We start from the raw sequence: 17043 nt of genomic DNA on the forward strand, positions 1-17043 counted from the left end.
AGTGTTATTGAGCGCATCAAAAAGAGCAAACCAAAAGTTTACATGCTTTAGATAATTTTGTTCCCATACAGGAAACAAGTATTAGGTAAGTACTACCATTACACTTAAAGAAAAAAAGTGTAAATCAGCAAAGTTAAGCAATTAAGTTCACAGTTCATTAGGAAGGTGACATCTACCAGTGACTGGGTATACCTTGTCCATTGTTCATTAGAAAGCCTAAAATGCAGCAAAACAGCCACAGGCGATGCCTAAGGGAAGACGTATCAGGACAGAGATCTGCTGTCTTAAGGCACAATTAAGAACATTCTCCAAGCAGTTAGAACAGGCATTCCCTAATGTATCTTTGTGAAAGTGTCTGAGAAGTGGATACTAAAAGCTAAGCCATATGTATCACATAAGCAGTTGGTGACAGTAGAAGGCAGCTGATATTCCCTTCTCAGAGGCAGCAGCTTTTCACAGTTGGCTTCCCAAAGCAGCATGGCTTCAGAGGCAACCAGAGTGATTCTACATCTGGGTTTGTTCTGGATTGTTTGTTTCTTCTACCTGAAGCTGCAGCCAGCTCCAGTCTAGAGCCGAAAGAATAAATGAAATTCAACACCAGGCTACAGTTGAGCTTTTTCTAAAATAAAGGTAAAGTGTGTTAAGAGGTATAAAAAATTTACTGGGAACAAGTTGGTCAATTTCATGATGAGCCACGTGACTGCTGTTAAGGAAACAACCTACTTGCACTCTCCAGTATTTTACTCTCTCTTCAATATTCTGCATTGTTAAATTAAGGATCCCTGACACCCGCTCATCCCAAATTTGTGTGCAGTTTTGCAGTAGTTTTGTACAACAGCCAAGTGCTTTGCCCCATCCTTTACTGTTTAGCGCAGCAAGTTCCCAGCATGTGGCTCCCAGTTTTGGCAAGCAGAGTAAGTCAGGCGGCAGATTATGAGGGAACCGGTGCTTCCTATCTCTGTGCATCTCCTACTCTCCCCCTTGGCCATGAGTAAAATGCAGATTTCATTAGCTGTGTTAGTGGTGGCAAAGTTGCACATTCAGAACTTCGAAGCCAGGCACTTCCTTAGTCCATTTACAGAAGAGTGAATACACTACCAAGAAACTCTGCTCTTGATCCTTCATTGTGTCACGCATCACATTTTCTAGTTGGCTACAAAGTTCCCGAGATTCCAGCAGCAGCTCCTCACTGAAAGGGGCAATTATTACACTATTAATTTCTGTGGCAGTTTAAAGAGATGCTGCCTCTGTCATCAAAAAATACTTCTGGCAGATACGCTGCAGAACACTGAAGTTAGTCAGGTCATAGGCTTGTAATTCATACTGCAACTTGAAAAGTTGGTGGCAGCCCCTGATTTACTAAATGGGGGAAAGGAAATGTATTCCAAGATGGATCTGGGTTCTTATTAGGTGGAACCACTGTTGCTAGAGGAAAAGCTGAGTAGCCTATAAACTTAAGGATGGGGCAACAGGCAAAGAAACAAACCAAGGTCTTTCATTCCAAGTGGTAACCCAGTTCATTTAAGCAAGCCGGAACTATGCATGCAGCAGTCTCAATGACACAGCTCAGCTACTGTGACCTTACATGACAATACTTCAACAGTTCTTGCTGGCAGTGTACTTCCAAGTGAGCCCAACCATCTCAGATTAAAGGAAGAAAACCAAAAAACCACTTTTGTTACTGAGGCTGGGGGAAGTGAAGCCATACATGATACCCAGTTTTCATATGGAAGATCTGAAAGCCCCAGCAAGTCTTAACTACCAAGTAAACTAAGGCTGCTGACAACGCAAGCTGAACACAAAGTGTAAAATATGAGAAACCCTGTGGGCCATTATTTCACAAAGCAGGAAGCCTAGCTTTGTAGTGGTGGCATTAGCAGCCGAAGAACTCCAGACTTTGCCTCACCTTTTTCTTACAGATTCTGATACACTGAATGTTCCAGAAGGGACTTGCAGCAGCAGTTGACCTGAGCTACCAAGACGGGATGTGTTCATGCTCTCTGGACTGCCAGTAACAGGACCACGCACTTTACTCTGAAGAAAACACAGAATATTCAGAGTGCAATTGTTCCCACTAGTTTTCAGCAGCCGGGAATATGAGACAACCTGGAACTTGGCTTTCATACTGATTCAAAATAAAGAAAAGAACCATAGGAAACACTCAATTTACTATTGTTTCAGTAGCCTGTGCTACAAACCATATTCTCAGGTTAAAGGGGAGTTCTTATTTTACTTACACAAGCAATTTTCAGCAAGTTCCACAGTTCTTTCTGTCATTTCTCCTGAAGCCTAACAACTGTTTCCTCATCTTCACTCATCAGATTCATCACTTTCTCCACTCTGGGGAACAATTCCAATGCCTTCTGTTTGCAAACTACAGTTTTACTATTAAAAAAATAAAAACTAATCAGATCACACATGGGCCACTGCAGTAGGAGAACAGTTCTGAAGTTAATTATTTTCTGTTAACACTGCAAGATCTCAAGAGCCGTATGCAATGAGTTTTAAACCTTCTCTTGCTGGAAGAGAAAATACCTTCTCTCAACTCTGAATAAAATGTGCAAAGCTCACCTGAGCTGAGCATAAATGACTCAAACTTTTTTTTCAGAGGTCTGGATTGCCTGTAGAAGCAGTCGTACTATTTCCTGGCTGTCACCGCCTGTCCTCTGATCTGGAATGAGAGCCAATATTACACAGAAAGGTCGGTTTATAGGACAGAGTGAGAAGATTCTTAGCGGCTCATTTCCACTACTGCTTTAATCCTGAAACAGCCAAAGTTCAGGATATGCAAGTTTGAGTGGGATGAATTACACTGAATTTTAGCCACCTTCTTCAAAATTTAAAGAACTTGAAAAGGAGAGTTGGGACTGGATCAAAGGAACAGTCGTGTCTTTCATCCTTTCTACCCAGAAAGGTTGGTTGTTGCTTGTGGCAACAGCCTGCTCTGAGAAGAGCTCCAGAGGAGTTTCGAGAACAGCTCACAAAGCACCAAGAAAGGAAGGCTGGCCTAGTGTGGAACTGACTCCCTGACTTCCCTCTCGAGAAAAGGCAATCCAGGAGAGCCCATGTGCTGCTAGTGTCTGGGCAGGCCTAGAAGTCAGATAGTTTTCTCAATGATCGTTACTACACCTCCAAAGTTACACACAAAGCAAGCTGACCTTGAGCTAAAGCATCTTTTACCTCTTGGCTTCTCTCTGAGTCTTCAGTACAGCTCTCTGGCTTGTTCTTCTCTAGAAGAAAAAAAGCAGGAAAGAAAAGGATTTCCAAAGAATCAAAACATGGAACAAATAGTTTGAGAACTCAAATCTTTTCTATACCTGTCTGCCATTTCAGAACAATGACAGATGAGTCAAAAAACATCTTTAGTGTTAAAGTGCTCCCAGTCCCCCACAATTTGGGTGGAAGAAACAGCCCTTTCACTGTCCTCTAGTGAGTAAGCTTAGCCAGAAACACTCCTGCATCTGAAGCTCAAGGTAGTTCAACTCACAAATCCTCCAGTGTTCCTCCTTGTTTACGACCTAGCGGGCTTCTCTGCAGGTCCACGATGTCTGTCTGCAGGGCCATCATCCTCTTCACTACCTGCTCCACATCATCTTCCTGAAAGCAGGGTAGAACATAAGCAACACAACAATCTCATACCTAGAGACACTACCACTCACACTCACACTGGTTCTTCCTTTCTCATTCTTATTTCTAAACAAACCAACAAGATGCAAACAGCAGCCTTGGCCAAAGACAAACGAGTCATTTCAATTCAAGGAAATTCCAAGATGTTTCTGGGGCTTCGCCAAGATCTCCCATTTCCCCCTAAGCCTTACAACAGAATGAGCTTCATGTAGTACTAATAATGGACAAAAATTGTGCCACACAAACCAAGGCAATGTGAAATCTGACATCAGGGCAGATACAAGGGGCTTCTATTTAAGGCAGGGACAATGAAGCTAAAGGGGGAGGAGGGGAGAGATAACAAAAAACAAACCTCTTTATGATTAGCAGTTAGATTTAGAAACATACCCGCCCACAAAGTTCCACAGCTTGCTCCATCTCTTTCCAGGCAAACAGCAGCTTCCCAGAAGCTAGAGGAATCAAAGAATAGTGACTGGCTTTCTCAGGTTCACAGAGAAGGAGGCAGGTGTTTTTGTGAGGAGAAGAGTCATGAAAAGACCCGTTTGCCAGATGCTATACTCACTAACTCCAAACTCAATCTGCTCTTTATACTTTTCCAGGTCAATTTGGATGCTTGTTTTAAAGAAGTCCAGCTTTGCTTCCAGCTGCTGAGAAAGGGAGGCCATAGAATTCTTCATCTTCCAGAGGGTACTATTGTAACGCAACAGATTCATCCTGCAAGGACAAGAAGGTCCTATTAGCCTCTGAAAGTAGAAATCCACCAGGCTTTCATTTACATCCAAAACAGATACTTGAGACAGCGGTGAGGACAAATGCAGTTGTGCCAAAGGGCTAACTCTCCACTTTTCATGAATTGCATACAGCTCCAACCACGGGCCTCCCCATTCCAACAGGGTCCCATTTCTGTCTTCCCTTCCACCAGCACACAAAGACAGAGATAAGTATTGTGGAGAAACGGCCACCGTACATGGCTGCTCGCTGCCCCTGCTGAAGCCGATTACAGTCCTCTTTCAGCATCTGGATCGTGTGCCAGATCTGACCCCACACTTTCCGCAACTGGAAAAAGTGGAGATTCTTCTTTGGATCCTGAACTGAAAACAGAGGAGGTGGGAGAAAGGGAAATGTACATATCAGCATGAAGCAGAAATACTGTGTTATCACAAAACAGACCAAAACATTGCTCCTTTGAGGGGCATGTTACTGCCTGCAAAGCCTAGAGCTGGATAACCCCTGTGCAGCTCCCCTAGCATGTCAAAATCAAACACCTCCCTTTTTTAGTTATTCTGATAAACTGAATGAATGACAGTCCATTTTACCGCTTCTTCAGTCCCAATACGCAAAAGCTCCCTCTACTCTTTGTGCACGATACAGACCACAAAACACAGACGCCCCTCTCAACAATGACCCCGCCCCGCCCTTCATATTCATGCCAGAGGAGTCCTTACGGATGCAGTCAACACTTTCTGGATGAGGACGCAAGGCCACCTGAGCCTCAGGAAACTTTCTTGTTATCAAAGAGGAAGAGAAGGTCTGTGTCTGCTGCTGCAGTATCATTCCCCTGCACAAGACAAAAGACCCAACCAGGTTTTCTTGGGAAGAGCAAGCCTTGGCAACACCACAAACAGAAGAGTCCTCCTCAACCAAACACAGAGCACCAAAGGCAACAGGCTGCCTACGCTACAGTGGCTGTTAGGTCTGTGAGGTTACCATGACAAAAGCATGCCACAACAGCAGGGAGTGCTGTGATCCCAAAGCGAGTGCAGTGACTTCTGATTCACTCAAACTTAAGAAAGGGAATACCGAGACTCACTTTGCCATCAGCTGTATGTTTAGTGACCAACTTCTGAGAAAACAATTCAAGTCCTGCTTCCTGCACTAGTTCCTGGTCCTGTTCTGGAATTCCTGTATCTGACTGAATCCTGGCCTTCACACTCTGCAGAGTCTCTTCCTCTGTCACAGGGTAGGTGTGCACAGTTCCCGTAACCATGTTCAAAGCGTGAAGCAACTACCAGAAGAGTAGCATGGCATGAGAAAGGCTGAAGATACATTGGTCATCTTAGAGCAGAGATTGAGGGACCGAAAAAATGACCACCAAGAAACTGTTCAAAGCACTTGGCAGAATCAAGAAGTCACTTTACAGCTACTTCCTAACATTATGGCAAAGTTCTTGTCCTCCATCCAGTGGAAGAGAGGCCACATGGCAGTTAAATACCTGTAGAATCCTCTCTCAGAATATGGAACCAAGCATGCACAGAAGCTCTTCACTACTCCCAACAAGCTCAGGGAGTATTTGTCCTCAAAGACGCAAGAGGAAAGCACCTGTCACTAACGGTCAGGAGACAGTTCTATGAGTTTCTGCCTCACTCTTCCTCCTAAGTCTATGATTCAGAGGCTCAGGAAACTGCTCTCTGGAAAACTTTTTAGGGTAATACAGACATATTGCTTACCTTCAAGTTCAAAATGTCATCCAATGCTTTGAAACACCCATTGGGTCCATAGGTAGGATCTGTACCTCTCTGACATGGGTGCCACATTAACATGAGTTGCGGCCATTTCTCCAGCCTCCCAGACAAAACACTGAGCAACAAAAACCAGGAGATCAGAAAAGGGAAAAAGTGCATTTGCAGTAACGATACGGCCTGTTCTGTGTGGGAGGACTGACAGAACTGCCCCCCTCCTTCTCCCTCCAGCACTCCACCTCTCCCCATCACAAACGCAGTGTTTAGAAGGCAGAAACCAAGACTACACAAGTCTGACAAGCGACAGTAGTACTGCCTGTGTCACGCACTCAATGTATTCACAGATTAACACAGTAAGGCATACAACACAAACTTGGTCCTTTTGCAGAAGAATCAGTTTATCTCAGCACAACAATTTCTAGTACTCACCTGTTTAGATTGTTGGGGCAGGGCAAACTGCTAGAAAACTTGACTTCTCCAGATAAGTCTTCTGAAACAACAATATCCAGCTCACTTTTCTGACGCACTTTTGTATGCCTAATGTAAGCGAGTACAATGGTGAAAAAATTGCCCGCCTTTCCCAGCCTGCATGCTAGTAGGCTCTTAAAAGCTACTCTTGACATATAATACAGATGCCACTTTGGTTTCTGTTACCTGCCCTGCGGGAGTCAGCCCTTATCCCATAGAGCAAGTCTCAGGAATGCTGAACTTGCTCAGGTGAGTCCAGCCCCTGTGAAAGGGGTCACTTTCCAAAAGGGCAAGAAACATAGGGATATTATCCTCAGAATCAAGGGACCACACTTCTGCTTCCTGTAAACAGGAAAGTCACATCATGCCCACTTATCACCCAGCCACTGTTCACTCACCATTGCACTGGCTGCCAATTGGGTAGGAATGGTCGGAAGCCTGTAATGCACTCAAAGGCAAGCGTGCCAAAGCTCCAGGAATCCACTGTCACCCTATACTTCTGCTGTTCCAGTAGCTCTGGAGCCTGATACAGTTTACACGCATGAGACAAAGCCAGATGGCTTTGGCCAGAAAGCCCTCAGCTTTCTCTATCCCTTAACATCTCATTAACATTTGTACAAATAATTAAAGACATTACTGAACGCTGCCTCTCACGGGCTTTAAGACCCTCCTGGAGTGAGTAGCATAGGTTACTGGCACTCCTGCTTATTTATAACAGATGCAGGTAGCACAAAACCCAGTCTCAGCAAAACCCAGTGTCAGCAAAAAAGCAGCACCACAAACGCACCCCATACCGTGCAAGTACCTAATCCCAGCCCAAAGCTTGGTAACAGTTAATTCTATCCCACTAGAAAGCAGTAGCTGCTCTTCTAGCTGAATTCCTTTCTTACCAAGTACTGCAGAGTCCCAACAAAGGATGTGCACAGGCTCCCCTGATCCAACTCCTTAGCATAACCAAGGTCAATGATTTTGTGTATTGACTGAAACACACAACAGAGAATAAGAATGCCAGACTGAAGTCCTGTTAAAAGCACATCATACAGCAGAAAGAAAAGGTCTGGCTCTTCAAAGCTATGCAGGAAAGATGCCAGTGAAGAGATAGAAGCAGAAATGGGAGGCTACTGTAGATTTCTAAAACCACAATGAATTTGAAGGTGTTGTAGCACACTTAGCAGTTACGCCTCTAGCTCCTTCCGATCTTTGGTCAATCAGTACAGTCTGCTTCTTTCCTTAATGGTTGAAAGTCAAAATGTCAGGTGTTAACAGACGTCTAATACAATGTCTCACCTCAGCTGCACACAGAATACTATGTGACAGTGACCTGAGACAGGTGTTATCCTGGGCTGAGTGCTCTTGCAGAGGGACCATGTAACTGCATGAAGCACATGCAGGTTCCTTGTAAGTTTACTTGTCTGTGCAGGTAGAGACGACGGCTTCCTGCTTACTCTTTGCTCTCCTTGCTGCAGCACAATGTTCTCTGGCTTCAAGTCTCTATGGATGATCCTGTTCTCATGAAGGTATCTGAGAGCAGAAGCTGAGACAGAAAAAGCCAGTTGTTAGAGCTAAGTAACAGTACCTAGCATGAGCTCAGTAAGGATTCATCTACTCTAGTAATAAGCATGGCTTTCACATCAGACCTTGTACAATCAAACATACAATGAAACACTGAGTGTAAGGGGTAAAGTCAGCACCATAGAACTCTGGACACAAATTGAGTTCTCTCTCTGGATGTTCCCTCACATCCTTCCTGTAAACTGTAGTAATGCTGGCTAGTTTCCAGTAGGCAAGAACCTCCCTAGACTCCCAACACTTTTGGGAGATGATCAAGATCATAAAAGGTCAATCTGAAATGGAGTCACTAAGGTCACTACTGTGTATTTGGAGAGTGGACTCAGGACTAAAAGGGTTTCCATAGTTCAGACAACTGAAGGTACTGCCACCACTTACCAATGTCAGATAACAAGATAAGAATAGCTTCTTCCCGCAAGCCACAGCAATTCTCCAGCTGGTTCAGGTACTGCAAGTAAGGAACACAGAATGTAGTCTTTCCCTTCTCTATCCCGAGTGAACTCCAGAGTTCCACAAATTCTCAGGGATGCAAGAAGTTTCAGCAACAGCAATTAAATTCTCCAGAAGCACAAAACTCTATGGACTGTGACCTGCGGTAGCAGCAATTACAGCTTTGTGCCTTGGTTTAATTGCATGGGAAAGAAGATGAAAGAAGTCACTGTCATCCTGTTTTCATCCTCCTATTTGTTCCATCCCTCTTTGCCTGACAGTATCAACTCCCATCTGAGGCCTAAGGTCTGTGTTTTAGCTATGGGCAGATTATAGCAAAGGTCAGAAAAGCCTTAGGATTAGAACTACCATGTGTTATCTCTTCCTATGACAGACAAGAGTTCATCACTTTCAGGAAGGGTACAGCCTACAGATGCACCTACCCCACAATGGTCTTGGCCATACTCAAATACTGTTGCACATCCCCTACACTTGCCCTCATTCTCTGTGTGCAAACTCCTCACAGTGTCACTTGCACCTAAAAAAATACAAAGCACTTAAGTCTTCAAAAGCTGAACGTAATACCAAGGACCAAGCCACCAACACTTGTTGATGCCATGACTAGAAATAGGAAACATCAGGGTATGAAAGCAAAGGTTTGAAGGGAAAACTTCAGTAGAAAACCTAGGATCAGATCAGAAGGTGATCCATTCCTGGGTTACCATCCTAGGGACCCCACCTTGCGGAGGTCTCCACCTTGGCAGTACTCCATGGACAACAATGGCAAGTCATTTGGTGCGAGCTTCTGCATCCCTTCAGGGACATCGCGGGCAGCCACCACATTGGGATGGTTCAGTCTGTAGAACAAAAATTAGGCAAGTATACATGATGTTCTGAAACTGCTAAACACTTTCATGTGCTCGTGGTCACCACGCAAAGCTCAACATGGTCACAAATGCTTTGAGAAATTGAGTTAGTGAATTCTAAAGGTTTCCATCTTTCACGGATCTAGACTCATTTTAACTCCTGGCACTTCATACGGAAGACAGCGTGTTTCTTCAACATGTATGCATTACAGATCTGTCTAGAAGGTACAGCAACGAGCCCTGCACAGGAGTGCAAGGGAGTCTGTTGCTACCGTCCAGAAAAGACCCAAACTGCAATGAGACTGCTGCAGCCGAAAATGTTAATCCAACACCCCAAGGGACTGCCGCAGCACAGACGTTAAGTCAGGCAAAGCGGCGGCTCTAGGTAGCAGCGTTGTTGTAGCGCTGAGGGCACGGCAGACGAGCCGAAGACGGCAGTGTGAGACCCAAGACGAATAGGAATAGGAATAGAAAATAGAAACTTTTAGAGCCCCAAAATCCCCCACAATTCACCCAAAATGCCCCAAAAATGACCCCAAAAAATTCCCACTAAAAATCGAGATTTCAGAGCCCCAAAATCCCAAAAAATGACCCCAAAATCCCGACTGAAAAGTGAGATTTTTTTAAGCCCCAAAATCCCTCAAAATCACCCCAAAATTCCCACCCAAAATTCCCACTAAAATTGAGATTTTTTAGAGCCCAAAAATCCCCAAAATTCACCCCAAAATTTCCTGCTGAAAGTGGAAATTTTTAAAGCCCCAAAATCCCCAAAATTCCCCCCAAAATTCCCACCTAAAATCCCTCAAAAAAACCCAAAATTCCCACTAAAAATTGAGATTTTTAGAGCCCCCAAAATCCCAAAAATTCACCCAAAAATTGGAATTTTTAAAGTCCCAAAATCCCCTAAATTCACCCCAAAATTTCCACCCAAAATCCCCTAAATTCACCCCAAAATTCCCACTAAAAATTGGAACTTTTAGAGCCCCAAAATCCCCCAAAATTCACCCAAAATGCCCCAAAAATTACCCCAAAAATTCCCATTAAAAATCGGGATTTCAGAGCCCCAAAATCCCAAAAATTGACCTAAAAATTCGCCCCAAAAATCAGGATTTCAGAGCCCCAAAATCCCCAAAAATTACCCCAAAGTTCTGATTGAAAAATGGGATTTTTGAAGCCCCAAAATTACCCAAATTCACCCCAAAATTCCCACCCAAAATCCCCCAAAATTCTCACTAAAATTGAGATTTTTGGAGGCCCCAAATCCCCAAAAATGACCCCAAAATTCCCACTAAAAATTGGAATTTTTAGGAGCCCCAAAATCCCCAAAATTCACCCAAATATTGGAATTTTTGAAGTCCCAAAACCCCCAAAATTCACCCCAAAATTCCCACTAAAAATTTGGATTTTTAAAGCCCCCAAGTCCCCCAAATTCACCCAAAATTCCGACTGAAAATTGGGATTTTTGATGCCCCAAAATCCCCAAAATTCTCCCCAAAAATCCCAAAAAACCCCCAAACCCCCTCCCAGTACAAACCAGTACAAACCAGTAAAGAAAACCCCAAACCAGTATAAACCAGTACAAACCAGTCACCTCAAATCCCTTCCCAGTTCATCCCACTTCATCCCAGTGACCCCTAAACCCTGTCCCAGTACAAACCAGTAAGGAAAACCCCCAAACCAGTACAAACCAGTATAACCCAGTACAAACCAGTAGAAACCAGTATAAACCAGTAACTCCCAGTATCCCCCAGCGCCGGGCCCTGGCCCTGAGCCGCTCCCTGGAGGCCACCGAGCATCGAGAGATCCCAGTTCAAACCAGTACGGACAGGTGAGGGCACTGGGACGGGGACTGGGGGTCACTGGTTTATACTGGGATGGACTGGGACTGGGTTTGGGGTCACTGGTTTATACTGGGATGGACTGGGAGTGGGTTTGGGGTCACTGGTTTATACTGGGATGGACTGGGAGTGGGTTTGGGGTCACTGGTTTATACTGGGATGGACTGGGAGTGGGTTTGGGGGTTACTGGTTTATTCTGGTTTAAACTGGTTTTGGGGTTTCTGGGCGTGGTGTAACCTTTGCCCCTCCCCCCACAGGTGAACCGACCACGCCCTTTGTCAGGCCACGCCCCCTTCCCTTATATGGAGCGACAAGGGCGGGACAAACTGGGCGGGGCCTGGGGGTTACTGGGTTGTACTGGGAGGGAGTGGGAGGGGCCAACGCGGCTCTGACCCCGCCCACCGCGCCGAGATGCAAATTTATGTAAATGAGAGCACAAATAAACGCGAATGACATCACTTACCACAGGGACTGGGAGTTACTGGTTTGTACTGGGAGGGGCCTGGGCGTGGCTCTGACCCCACCCACCTCACTGATGCGCCAGCCTTATGTAAATTTATGCAAATGAGAGGCGAAATAAATGCGGGTGACATCAATTGTACACCGAGGAGCAAAGCGGCGCCGGGGGAATGATGGGATAAACTGAGGCACAGAGCGGTGCAGGGCATGACGGGATACACCGAGGCGCAAAGTGGCACTGCAGGGAATGACGGGATACACCGAGGCACAGAGTGCCGCAGGGCATGACGGGATACACCGAGGCACAGAGTGCCGCAGGGCATGACGGGATACACCGAGGCGCAAAGCGGCGCGGGGCATGACGGGATACACCGAGGCGCAAAGTGGCACCGCAGGGCATGACGGGATACACCGAGGCGCAAAGCGGCGTGGGGCATGACGGAATACACCGAGGCCCCAAATGACCCCAAAATTGTCCCAAATTTCCCCCCCAAAAAATCCGCCCCAAATTTCCCCAAAAATCCCCAAAATTCCCCTCAAATTTCCCCAAAATGTAAAAAAATTCCCAAAATTTCCTCAAAAGTCACAAAATATTCCCAAAATTTCTTCAAAAATCCCCCAAAATTCTTCAAAATTCCACAAATATCTCCCCCCAAATTGTCCCCAAATCCCCCCCCAAATCGACCAAAATTCTCCCGAAATTCCCCCCAAAAACAGCCCACAAAAATTCCCAAAATTTCCTCAAAAATTCCCCAAATTTTACCAAAATCCAAAAAAAATTCCCAAAATTTTGTCAAAAATCCCCCCAAATTCCCCAAAATTCTCAAAATTTTTTTCAAAAATCCTCCAAATTCTCCCAAATTTCACCAAAATCTAAAAAAAATCCCAAAATTTCTGCAAAAATCCCCCCAAATTCCCAAAATTTCCCTCCCTAATCACCCAAAATTTCCCCTGATATGACCCAAAATGGTCCAAAAATTCCCAGGATTTCACCATTCCTTCTTTGAATTCCTCCGAATCCCCTGGATTTCCCCCTAAAATTCCCAAATTTTCCCAAAATTCCCCCAAATAACCCCGAAATTTCCAGAAAAAAAAAACAAATTTCCCCCCAAAAGTCCCAAATTTTTTCCCAAATTCCTCCCAAAATCCCCCAAAATTTCCCCCCAAATCCCCTGAATTTTCCCAAAATCCCCAAAATTCCCCCAATTTTTTCCAAATTACCCAAATTTTCCCCCAAATTCTCCCAAATTTCAAAAAAAATTCCCCCAAATTTGCCCCAAAATGACTCCAAATCATCAAAATTCTCCCAAAATTCCTTCAAAACTCTCAAAAATTCCCCCAAATTTTCCCAAAATCCGCCAAATTCTCTCCCTGCACAGCGCCCACTGGTGGCCCTCGAGGTTGGAAAGTTTTGGGGGAAAAAACCCGAAATTTGGGGTGAAAATTCGAGAATTTGGGGGAAATTTGGGATTTTTGGGGTCGTTTTTAGGGGAATTCTGGGGGGAAAATGGAGGATTTGGAAAATCTGGGAGAATTTTGGGGAAATTTTGGGAGATTTGGGGTGAAAATTGGGAATTTGGGGATTTTGGGGGGAATTTTTAGGGGATTTTGCGGGAAAATCGGGAAAATTTTGGGATTTTTTGATGGTTTGGGGTCGTTTTTAAGGGGATTTTGGGGGAAAATTTGAAGGAAAGCCCCCAAAATTTGGAAAAATTGGGAAAAAAAATGGGAACATTTGGGGGGATTTGAAAGATTTGGGAATTTTTGTGGAAAATTTTGGGGAATTTTGGGGGAATTTTTTGAGGATTCTGTGGGAAACTTTCAGAATATTATAAAAAATTGGGAAAAATTGAGAAAAATTGGGAAAAAATTGCGAAAAATCGGGAAAAATTGGGAAAAAAATTGGGAAAAATGGGGAAAAATTGGGAAATTTTGGGAATTCTGGGGGAAAATTTTGGAAATTTTTTCGAGGAAAAAAATTGGAATTTTTGGGGGGGGGAAATTTGGTGTTTTTGGGAAATTTGGGGATTTTTGTGGGAATTTTGAGGGATCCCCCCTCTGCCCCATAGATCCCGAATCCCAAACCCCGCCCCACAGATCCCATCCCCGCCCCCCAGATGGCTCCTGCCCCACAGATTGTCCCGCCCCCGTCTCTGTCCCACAGGAGCCGCTGGAGCCGCCCCACAGGATCCGGCGCCCCCCGAGTGACCTCCTGAGCAACCCCTGCCACGGTGAGCCCCACGGCTGAGCCCTGACCCACGGATCTGTGACCCACGGCTGAGCCCTGACCCACGGATCTGTGACCCACGGCTAAACCCGGACCCACAGAGCCCTGACCCACAGAGCCCTGACCCACGGATCTGTGACCCACGGCTGAGCCCTGACCCACAGAGCCCTGACCCACAGATCCCTGCCTTGCCAGGGGCCGGGGCTCAGGCCTTGGCCTTTTGGATTCATGGAACACATCCAGGTTTGCTCAGCACCAGAGACACCTTTGCCTTGTCTGTCCCCACCTGTCATCAGTGCCTGCAGTGATGGAACCTGGGGACACTTTCTCCATTGGGTCTCTCTGTGTGTCCCATTAAAACTGCAAAAAACTTCAGTGTTTTAATTTACCTTTGAGTTCTTGAGAAGTTTTTGGAACACTCTTTCAGGGACAGAGTTGAATGGAAACACCAAATCCACGGGAGGGTCATTCAAGTACTTGGGCTGTTTCTGTGCTGCTGAGCTGGGCCGGGCTCCTGGCACAGAGGCAGCTCCTGGCAACAAAGGAAACTTTTAGAAAGACATTTCCCCTGAGGAGAAATCCTCCTTCAGATGGGTCACCTGTATCATTTGAAATGTAGACTCAGAGTGAAAGTTTACAGTGGCATAACAACCTTCTCTGTTCCTTTCTCATTAATTGTTAACCCTCTCCTTTTTGTTTGCTTTGGTTAATTTTGCTTTTAACAGTAGAGAACATCATTCTTACATGGAATAGTAGGTTTTGCACTTAGGCTAATTGATATCTACGCCTATAGAACCCATACCTATGGAATATTAAGTTTTAAATACAATACGTACGTTTCATGAGCAAAAAACCACGTTGAACTAAACAAGTGTCCCCCAGCCCCTCCAGGATCCCTAACTGTTCCCTCAGCGCCCATTCGCCCGCCCCCAAAGCGTCCCCGGATCCCTTGAACGCTCCGACCCCACAGATTCCCCTTAGAGCGACTTCAGGGAATTCATCTCCAATCATCCCCCCTGGCCTCGGAGCCCCTCGGAACACGGTTCTGCGCCTAAAAACTCCTGCCCCGCCCCGCGCCCTAGAGAGCTCGGTTACAGCTCCCCAAGCTCCCTGCAAGTGCTCCCGAGCCGTACACGTTCCCCCCGAGGACCTCAAATCGCGGCTCGGACACAAAAGTGTCCCCAAAGCGCCTTCCCGGAGCCCCAAACGCCCCGTTCGAGCCACTTCCGGGACTACAGCTCCCAGCATGCTCCGCGGCGCACTCGGAGCGCTACTCCAGCCGTGACTCCATCTCCCAACATGCCCCGCGCCCCGCCGACAGCCATTGGAGCTGCGCCTCCACCTCCCGTGATGCTCCGCGGCGCCGTTCAACCCTGTTCTACCCGCGCCTACAACTCCCATCATCCCCCGCGCCCCAGAGAGTCCCCTCAGAGCCCCCCAGGTGCCCGCCCGGACCCCGAAGGGCCCCGGATTCCCCTCCCTGACCTCCAAGTGCCCCCCTGGACCCCGAATTGTCCGACAGAATCCCTAAGTGCCCCTCCAAGTGTCCACCCGCTTCCCAAATGTGTCCTCCAGACCCTCAAGTTCTCTCCAAATTCCCTGCCCCAAATGTGCCCCAGAAATGTCTCCATGAACCCCAAAGTTGCCCCTTTTACCCTGTCTGAGAAAATGCTAAAGAAGATGACAAAAGGACTAAAAATAGAGCAAATCAGCATGAAGAAGAAGAAATCAATAGCCAGTAGTGGTCAATCAATTCATGAAGGGAAGTGTGTTACTTAGAACCAATGACCAATAACTTTCTTCGTTGCTAAAAATATATTGATTTTTTAATGTCAATATAAAAATTAGCTAATAAAATATAGAAAAATGTTATTATAAAACTGAAAAATAAATTTCTAATTTTATTATTTACATAAGTTTGTTTTTATAAAAAAATGCAGAATTTTCTTTGATGTTTTGGGAGCGCAGTCCAAGGTGGGTGATGTCACACGTGGTGAGGTTGGGTGAGAAGCAGGTTGTCCAAACAGGGTCAGCCTGCAAGGGGCTCATTCTTCGCTGTGCTCAGAACTCCTAAGGAGACATTCAGCACCAAGATCACCTAAAGAACGCTTCAGTCAACTCTTCAATGAAATGAAAAATTAAAAAAATACTCCTGCAATTAAAAAACCAAAAATCATGAGGTGCGCTTTGATATCTTCCTCCAAGTTTTTCCAAAAAAAAAAATTTTTTTTTGCAAGTTTTTCCAAACAGTTTCTCACGCAGAGCCAAAGGGCCCTCTGCTCAGAATCCTTTTCCTTAAAAGTACGGGGATATGGATGATTTCTGTGCCCCGTAAAGGTCCAGTGCCATTCACCTCTGGATACCAACCTGTTCTTCCATCTGACTGGGGATGGAGTCGCGGAAGATGAGAGGATTTCTCTCCAGCAATGATATCCTGCCCCTTGGCAGATATCAGGCAGTTCAAATCAAATTTCAGGTTTAGCTCACAACACTCAGGATGCTGACAGATGATGGAAGCACTGTCACAGCAGCTCTAGCTTGACTTTCCGCCTACACTACTGTACATTTTAAACCACTTCTGAACAGGATCACTAGAAATGGGCAGCCATCCCTAAATCATCCCTGAAAACACAATGGCATCCAACAGGTGTTTGCTTGAGTTATCCCCCTAAGGCAAGGCAGTACTTAAACAGGCATAGAGAGGATAAAAGGAATAATTCTGTCCCTAAGAGCTGCCTCCTTCCCCTGTCTCCTCATTTGCCAAGGCCACGCACGAGGCCGATCAGCGCCGCTGGCGCCTCCGGAACCACCTGCAGCTGGCGGCCAAAGGTGACCAAAAAACCCCTCCCAAAAAAAACCCCCAAAAATTTGGGGGAAGGGGGAATCCCTCCCCAGAATGATATTTTTACATTTTTATTTATTTCGGGTTTTTTTGTTCGTTTAATCAGGCCCTCTCCGGCAAACCTTCGCTCAAAACCGGCTGAGCTCCCCCGGGGCCGCTCCGGCCGCGCCCTCAGACACCCCGAAAAGACCCTGGAAAGACACGTTGGGCTGAGGGGGGAATCCTGAAAAATTCAAAAGAATTAAAAACCGGAAATATC

The 17043-nt window shown here is 45.7% G+C and overlaps 1 pseudogene; it reads right to left on the reverse strand.

Moving 5' to 3' along the window:
- Positions 1 to 258: 258 nt before the first annotated feature.
- LOC136303962 (inhibitor of nuclear factor kappa-B kinase subunit beta-like) lies at positions 259 to 14861 on the reverse strand (annotated as a pseudogene).
- Between the last annotated feature and the right edge of the window lie 2182 nt (positions 14862 to 17043).

Source organism: Chamaea fasciata, unplaced genomic scaffold, assembly GCF_029207755.1.
Source record: "Chamaea fasciata isolate MVZ Bird 193981 ecotype frontalis unplaced genomic scaffold, bChaFas1.0.hap1 SCAF_45, whole genome shotgun sequence".
Taxonomy (NCBI): Eukaryota; Metazoa; Chordata; class Aves; order Passeriformes; family Sylviidae; genus Chamaea; species Chamaea fasciata.